Genomic DNA, 9,271 nt, shown 5'->3' with positions numbered 1-9,271 from the left:
GTTCGACGGGTTTGTCTGGAGGTGGAAACATGGGCTCGCCACCGTAGCTGGTAGCTACAGCGGAGCCCCGAGAGTCTATGTCGGAGGGCCTCCGGACTTGTCCGTGGAGGGCCAGCGAAACCAACCCTCTGACACTCATTGGTTCGATGGATGTGGCCCAAGCCCATCTGTGCACTCGACCATATTACAACTTATAAATGATAATATTTGTAGCCATCTTGGCAAAATTGATCTAGACCATTAGCTTTTGTTTCATGTGTGTTTCTTATTGGGCAACTCAAGGGATTTGTGTGCCCCAGAAACTATTTTGTTTTATGTACTGCTCCATATGGCTTTTTATTTGTTTTCGGGGCTATCTTCCTCATTATTCGTTTGATGAAGTTTCGGCTCAACTAAAAATTACAGAAAATAAATATAATAGCATCTAGTTATCTTCATCTTTGCTCTGTTTTCACCCCTTACAATGGACCGTGCATGTGCGGTAGAACATTTTAAAAATCTGTGAGACATAAATGTTCAAGAAATGAGTAAAGACCCCGAATAAGTCAAAAATATGTCACACGAGATAGGCAACAATGGAAGTGATGTAAAAGGTAGTGAAGCATGTGATTTTGCCACCGAGGTTTTTTTCTCCAATGTCTTTCCTTGAAAATTGGTTCATGTTCCTGTGAAATTGCAGTAAATTTCTGCTACCTCCATCTCAAAATAAGTGTCTCAAGTTTAGTACAACTTTGTACTAAAGTTAGTACAAAGTTGAGACACTTATTTTAGGACGGAGGGAGTATGAGTTTCTTGCAAATCATAAAGGTCTTGTATTAGAAGACATGGGATTGCAAGCTTTAATTTCAAATTATGTTCAAAACATGTATAAAATTGAATATATGTTAACAAGTTCACCTTATCATAGTTTCATAATGTTTAGAACGTCAGCTCAGACTCAGGCTAAGTTGGTTACCTCCCGCCCATGAGTTGGAGAGGGCGTTCTAAACATTATAACCGAGTTGTGAACATATATTCAATTTTATATGCTTTCTTATAATCCAGTTCTAGTACTTTTCTTATAAATTGCAAACATACATTCAATTTTATACATGTTTTAGACTTTATCATAGAAATTGCTAGAAATCTTAGCACCAACTATAGTTGATGCTAACCACTATGGAGTGAGGTGCAAAGAAGAAAAAAAGAGGCTGGAATTGGTTCCAGTACTATACCCAGGTTCTAAAAGAGTTGACTATACGAGAGACCCAAGCTGATCCAGATTATGAGAGAAAGGTAGATGATGAAAAAACAAATCTGACATGTGGGCCCAAAAATAGGTGCTAGGAAGTTTACATCAGAGCAATTTTAGTTTCCTTATAACCGAGTTCTAGCAATTTTGTTTGAACCAACGACACTCTCATGCTCTATCTCACACTCATGCTGCCAATGCTGTCCTCAGCCAAGCTCCGCCACAGAAGTCTTCGAACATTTGGTGTTCATCTTTTCTTTCTCGTAAAATTCGACATACATATACATACTCACTAATTGAACTTAACATCAGGAGCTACTAGCTCTGTATACTCTCTCTTCTCTGTCACTCTATACTTGTTCTCACCTGAACTTCCTTTTTGGAGGCATTTCATGTGAACTTGAACGACTTGACAGACTGCAAAGATATATGCATACATAAAAGAGATCAGTCAGTGCTCCAACAAGCACATGCTAGCAGGAGGTAGATTCAATCCAAGAAGATGTCACCTTCTCTATCTCAGGCTTGTATATGGCTGACTCCTCTTCGTCGTCGATGTACTGTGCGAGACACCAACGTAGACAAACAAATGTGAGTGGAGTGATGTTGGTTGGTTGACCTGAGCAGAGCAGAAGATGGAAGTACCTGCCCTGTCACCGTGTACAGCCGGTTGTACCAGCCGTTGAAGGCCATCCCGATGGCGGAGACGATGTGGCGGCGCTTCTCGCCGGGGTTCTGCAGCGTGTACTCGATGTAGTACAGGCCGTTTGATGCCTTGGAGTCGATGAGCTTCGCGGCGAGCCCCGCCGGCCTCTGCCAGCTCCTGTCCAGGCCGGTCACCTGCTCGGTGGAGATACAGAGAGTGCATCAATTGGCCATGACACACGAGCAGGAATTCAGAGACGACCATGCATACTTGTAGATAGATATTCGTGCAGTTCACTGAAGATTCTACAAAAAAGGTGGGAGTGCCGGGTACTTACCAAGTTCTCGGCGAACTCGTCGACGCTACCGAAGGACTTGAGGCTGGTGAAGTCCGGCCCGATCCCGGTGATCACGACGCTGACTGAAGATTGCAGAGAAGAAGCTCATGAATTTGGAGAGGGGTGGGTATGGTGGATTGGTATTTGGGACTGTGAGATGGATGCCGGGAAAGAACCCCAACTCGTACGTACCGCTGGAGTTGGGGTTTTGCTCGGGGAAGAACGCCGTCACGTTCTTGAAGCCGCTGCGTTCACCTGCACCGACCTGCCAGCCTGCACGGAAAGGAAAATTGACCGAATTGTTCATCACCTTGCGGACTCTGATTCTGCCGCGCACAGTTTAAGAGCCAAAAAGACCGTAATTTGGCTGATTCCTCCATCTTTTTACTGCAAAAGATGAAGCACCTTGTGGAATCACGAGGGTGAACTTGTTGGCCTCGTCCTCGTACGCGGTGAACCCCTCCTGCGCCTCTTAAAACCAAACGAAATTCCACGGAATCAGCACACACCATCAGACATGGCCGGCGAAACCGGAAACGGTGGTTGGCATTACCGGCGGTCTCGGCGAAGGCCTCGGCGGGGACGAGCAGCGGCGCCGACAACGCGGCGGTGGCGGAGAGGAGGACGCCGAGCAGGGCGTCCCGCCGATTCACCCCCTCCTCCGCCCTCCGAGCAGGGAGGCAATGGCAGACCGTCGTTCTCGGCGGCTTCGCGTGGCCTTGGCGGGGCTTGCCGAGGCCGGGGCAGAGGGAGGCGGTGGTCACGGCAGCCATGGAGTACGGCTCGATGGTGGTCGACGACGCTGCTGTGATTGCTCGGCTGCAACTGCAGGTTCGCTTGGTTTTCAGAGGATATTTTTGCTTGGTGGCCGGCTGCCGTGTGGGAATTGTGGCTCGTCGTCCTCCTCGTTGCACGTCCAGTCTCGGGCGCGTTTTTTTTAAGAAACGCCTGTATTTTTTTCGGGAGAACCTGTATTTTTCTATGAGATCAATAGTAGTTTATTTCTTTTTAAGGGCAAAAAGAGAGCTCATTTACTCATAGTACGAGTACAATCATTCTTGATTACATGAAGTATATTTGGTGGCACATTCTTCGGCAGAAAAAAATTCCCATAAATTTTAGCATGGGCAGCCAACTTATATGCAGCCACGTTACATTCTCTTTTAATTTTTCTGACCTCAGCTAGACTGAAGTTACACAACAGGCTTTTAGCCTCTTCATACTTAGCCCATCACTTGGCTTTGTTCCTTCCTTCATTGTTCATAGCATTCACAACGGGTGTGTTTAGTTGCAGTTCGCTACAGTACCTGCATTGCATGTACATCTTCAACCAGTCTGGTTCTTCATATGCACCCTCATATGCAACAGATGCAACCTATTTGGTTGCCTGCATCGCATGAAGGGCACTTACCCTCTACTGTTTGGTTGACGTTTTGTGTTTAGGGTGAGAGCAGATGCAAATTTCGGCTGTTTAGTTGCAAGCAGCGTTTGTGTTCTGCTCATCCCATTTAAATGTGGTGGCCTTACCACCACATGATCAGCACAACAGTAAGCACAACTGACAGCAGATCAAAAAGGCAAGCACTGACGGCAAACAAAACAAGCAACCAAATGAGATCAAACAAAGCAAGCAACGAAAATGACAACAAACTACTTAGATTAACAGCAGGGGCATCCTCCTTCCCTGCTCCACGCCAGGGTGCTGCTCCTGGCCAAAATATTAACAAGTTCACAGCACAAGTACCATAAGTTCTAGCCACAGACCATAACAAGTTCAACACTAATACCTAAGTTAACTACATTGCATGCTCAATGTCACCAACACAGTTGTGCTTGTTGCAACAAAACCTGCACATGATCGAGGAGTCATTGTTGTAGATTTGGACCTTCAGGCCGAGTCCCGAGATGTGCAGAATGAGGAGGTCGCCGAGGACGATCCGGTGCTGGTGACAGAAGTAGTTCTAGCCCCGGCCAAGCACCATGTGCCCCTCGAAGTTCTGGACCTGCACCCAGAACTCGCACCACTTGTTCGCCGACAGCCTGACCACGCGCGGGAGCCTCTTGATGACCAGTCACTCGTTCATCACCTCCACGAACTTGCGAGGGATGACGAGCATGGCGAGGTCTTCGGCGTCCTTGATTTGCTGATAGAAGCGCGGTGGCTCCCGGCCCCCCTCCTCGTGGCCGGTTCTCGAAGATCGTCCCCTTGAACGAGGCAGGCTCATGAAGGCGACCCTGCCAGGCAGGTCCACCCTCTTGAGCCACCTGTTCGTGGGGATGAGATCCTCGGCACCCTCAGCTCCGGCCACCACCTGAGCTCCTCCACCCACCACATCCCAGTCACTCTTCAATATCTTGTCAGGTAAGATGACAAGTATTAGAGGTGTTTGCAAAATGAACAACCACTGATCAATGGCCTTAGCTCTTCTGCAAATGCCACTGATCAGTTGCACTAGCACTACAACAAATGGCACTGATCAGAGACATTTGCCCAAGAGCAAATGCCACTGATCAGTGCACAAACTCTTTGCCAAATTCCATTTATCAATGGCACTTGTTCTTGGGCAAATGCCACTGATCAGTGTCACTTGCTCTTGGGCAAGTCCCCTGATCAGTGGCACTTTCTCAAGTGCCAGTGCCATTGATCAGGGGACTTGCCCAAGAGCAAGTAGCACTGATTAGTGCTAGTTGCCCATGAGCAAATGCCACTGATCAGTGGCATCTGGTCTTCTGCAACCGCCACTCATCAATGCACTATCCTAAACATGGAAACATTTAAAAATAGCACCCATGTGCACCCATGTATATTTGGCAGCATCCTAAAATGGTCCTACTACATGCACATATTGAAGAAAATATGTCATAGAGGCAATAATAAAGTTATTATTTATTTCCTTATATCATGATGAATGTTTATTATTCATGCTAGAATTGTATTAACCGGAAACATGATACATGTGTGAATACATAGACAAACAGAGTGTCACTAGTATGCCTCTACTTGACTAGCTCGTTGATCAAAGATGGTTATGTTTCCTAGACATAGACATGAGTTGTCATTTGATTAATGGGATCACATCATTAGGAGAATGATGTGATTGACTAGACCCATTCTGTTATCTTAGCACTTGATCGTTTAGTATGTTCCTATGACTATGAGATTATGCAACTCCCGTTTACCGGAGGAACACTTTGTGTGCTACCAAACATCACAACGTAACTGGGTGATTATAAAGGTGCTCTACAGGTGTCTCCGAAGGTACTTGTTGAGTTGGCGTATTTCGAGATTAGGATTTGTCACTCCGATTGTCGGAGAGGTATCTCTGGGCCCACTCGGTAATGCACATCACTATAATCCTTGCAAGCATTGTAACTAATGAGTTAGTTGCAGGATGATGTATTACGGAACAAGTAAAGAGACTTGCCGGTAACGAGATTGAACTAGGTATTCAGATACCAACGATCGAATCTCGGGGAAGTAACATACCGATAACAAAGGGAACAACGAATGTTGTTATGCGGTTTGACCGATAAAGATCTTCGTAGAATATGTGGGAGCCAATATGAGCATCCAGGTTCCGCTATTGGTTATTGACCGGAGACATGTCTCGGTCATGTCTACATAGTTCTCGAACCTGTAGGGTTCGCACGCTTAAAGTTCGGTGACGATCGGTATTATGAGTTTTTGTGTTTTGATGTACCGAAGGTAGTTCGGAGTCCCGGATATGATCACGGACATGACGAGGAGTCTCAAAATGGTCAAGACGTAAAGATCAATATATTGGACGACTATTTTTGGACACCGGAAAGGTTCTGGAAGGTTTCGGACATATACCGGAGTACCAGGGGGTTACCAGAACCCCCGAGGGGCTTAATGGGCCTACATGGGCCTTAGTGGAAATAGAGGACAACAAGGGGAGTGTGGGGCGCCCTCCCCCCCCAAGGCCCAAACCGAATTGGTTTAGGGCAAAGGGGGTCGGCTGATACGTCTTCGTCGTATCTACTTTTCCAAACACTATTGCCCTTGTTTTGGACTCTAACTTGCATGATTTGAATGGAACTAACCCGGACTGACGCTGTTTTCAGCAGAATTGCCATGGTGTTATTTATGTGCAGAAAAAAAAAGTTCTCGGAATGACCTGAAACTCCACAGAGATTATTTTTGGAAATAATAAAAAATACTGGCGAAAGAATCAAGGCTAGGGGCCCACACCCTAGCCACGAGGGTGGGGGGCGCGCCTGCCCCCCTGGGCGTGCCCCTTGCCTTGTGGGCCCCCTGGTGCTCCACCGACCTCAACTTCAACTCCATATATTCGTGTTCAGGAAGAAAGATTCATCACATTTTACGATACGGAGCCGCCGTCAAGCCCTAAACTCTCTCGGGAGGGCTGATCTGGAGTCCGTTCGGGGCTCCGGAGAGGGGAATCCGTCGCCGTCTTCATCATCAACCATCCTCCATCACCAATTTCATGATGCTCACCGCTGTGCGTGAGTAATTCCGTCGTAGGCTTGCTGGACGGTGATGGGTTGGATGAGATTTATCATGTAATCGAGTTAGTTTTGTTAGGGTTTGATCCCTAGTATCCACTATGTTCTGAGATTGATGTTGCTATGACTTTGCTATGATTAATGCTTGTCACTAGGGCCCGGGTGCCATGATTTTAGATCTGAACCTATTATGTTTTCATGAATATATGTGAGTTCTTGATCCTATCTTGCAAGTCTATAGTCACCTACTATGTGTTATGATCCAGCAACCCCGAAGTGACAATAATCGGGACCACTCCCGGTGATGACCATAGTTTGAGGAGTTCATGTATTCACCATGTGTTAATGCTTTGGTCCGGTACTCTATTAAAAGGAGGCCTTAATATCCCTTAGTTTCCGCTAGGACCCCGCTGCCACGGGAGGGTAGGACAAAAGATGTCATGCAAGTTCTTTTCCATAAGCACGTATGACTATATTCGAAATACGTGCCTACATTATATTGATGAATTGGAGCTAGTTCTGTGTCACCCTATGTTATGATTGTTACATGATGAACCGCATCCGGCATAATTCTCCATCACCGATCCAGTGCCTATGAGCTTTTCACATATTGTTCTCCGCTTATTTACTTTTCCGTTGCTACTGTTACAATTACTATAAAACCCGAAAATATTACTTTTGTTATCGTTACCGTTACTTCCATATTACTTTGCTACTAAATACTTTGTTGCAGATACTAAGTTACCCAGGTGTGGTTGAATTGACAACTCAACTGCTAATACTTGAGAATATTCTTTGGCTCCCCTTGTGTCGAATCAATAGATTTGGGTTGAATACTCCACCCTCGAAAACTGTTGCGATCCCCTATACTTGTGTGTTATCAAGACTATTTTCTGGCGCCGTTGCTGGGGAGCATCGCTCTATTCTTTGAGTCACTTGGGATTTATATCTGCTTATCATTATGAAGAACTTGAAAGACGAGAAAACAAAAATTTATCCCTCAACTACGACGGGAGGTAAGGAACTGCCATCTAGCTCTGCACTTGATTCACCTTCTGTTTTGAGTAAGCTTGCGACACCTAAACCTACTTCTGTTATTAATTCTGATATGTCGTGTATTATTGATGATGCCACTTCTGCTATGCATGATACCTATGATGAAACTATTTCTATGCTTGATACTACTGTGCCACTTGGTGAATTTCTTGATGGACAACTTGCTAGGGATAGAGAGAGTGAAATTATTGAAACTAATAATATTGATGAAATCATCATCACCGTCACCACGTCGTCGTGCTGACGAAACTCTCCCGTGAAGCTTTGCTGGATCGGAGCTCGCGGGACATCATCGAATTGAACATGTGTAGTGTTGGGGAACATAGAAATTTCAAAAATTTCCTACGCAGACGCAAGATCATGGTGATGCATAGCAACGAGAGGGGAGAGTGTTGTCTACGTACCCTCGTAGACCGAAAGCGGAAGCATTAGTACAACGCGGTTGATGTAGTCGTATGTCTTCACGATCCGACTGATCAAGTACCGAACGCACGACACCTCCGAGTTCTGCACACATTCAACTCGATGACGTCCCTCGAACTCCGATCCAGCCGAGTGTTGAGGGAGAGTTTCGTCAGCACGACGGCGTGGTGACGATGATGATGTTCTACCGACGCAGGGCTTCGCCTAAGCACTGCTATGATATGATCGAGGTGGATTATGGTGGAGGGGGGCACCACACACGGCTAAGAGATCAAGAGATCAATTGTTGTGTCTATGGGGTGCCCTTGGCCACGTATATAAAGGAGTGGAGGAGGGGAGGGGCATGCCCTCTCTATGGCGCGCCCTAGGGGAGTCCTACTCCCACCGGGAGTAGGATTCCCCCTTTCCTAGTAGAACTAGGATCCCTTCCAAGTAGTAGGAGTAGGAGAGAAGGAAAGGGAAGGGAAAAGGAGAAGGAAGGAAGGGGGCGGCCCCCCTCCCTAGTCCAATTCGGACCAGCCCATGGGGAGGGGTGTGGCCACCCTTTGAGGCCTTTCTCTTCTTTCCCGTATGGCCCATTAAGGCCCAATACGAATTCCCGTAACTCCCTAGTACTCCCGAAAATACCCGAATCACTCAGAACCTTTTCGGTGTCCGAATATAGTCGTCCAATATATCGATCTTTACGTCTCGACCATTTGGAGACTCCTCGTCATGTCTCCGATCTCATCCAGGATTCCGAACTCCTTCGGTACATCAAAACACATAAACTCATAATATAACCGTCATCGAACTTTAAGCGTGCGGACCCTACGGGTTCGAGAACTATGTAGACATGACCGAGACACGTCTCCGGTCAATAACCAATAGCGGAACCTGGATGCTCATATTGGCTCCTACATATTCTATGAAGATCTTTATCGGTCAAACCGCATAACAACATACATTGTTCCCTTTGTCATCGGTATGTTACTTGCCCGAGATTCGATTGTCGGTATCTCAATACCTAGTTCAATATCGTTATCAGCAAGTCTCTTTACTCGTTTCGTAATACATCATCCCGCAACTAACTCATTAGTTGCAATGCTTG

General features: G+C 46.3%; 1 pseudogene; it reads right to left on the bottom strand.

Annotated features, from left to right (window-relative positions):
• Positions 1 to 1,462: 1,462 nt before the first annotated feature.
• LOC123153274 (uncharacterized) lies at positions 1,463 to 4,856 on the bottom strand (annotated as a pseudogene).
• Positions 4,857 to 9,271: the final 4,415 nt, after the last annotated feature.

Source organism: Triticum aestivum, chromosome 7A, assembly GCF_018294505.1.
Source record: "Triticum aestivum cultivar Chinese Spring chromosome 7A, IWGSC CS RefSeq v2.1, whole genome shotgun sequence".
NCBI classification, from domain to species: Eukaryota; Viridiplantae; Streptophyta; class Magnoliopsida; order Poales; family Poaceae; genus Triticum; species Triticum aestivum.
The sequence above is the reverse complement of the archived record's forward strand: the minus strand, read 5'-3'. Positions and strand labels throughout refer to the sequence as shown.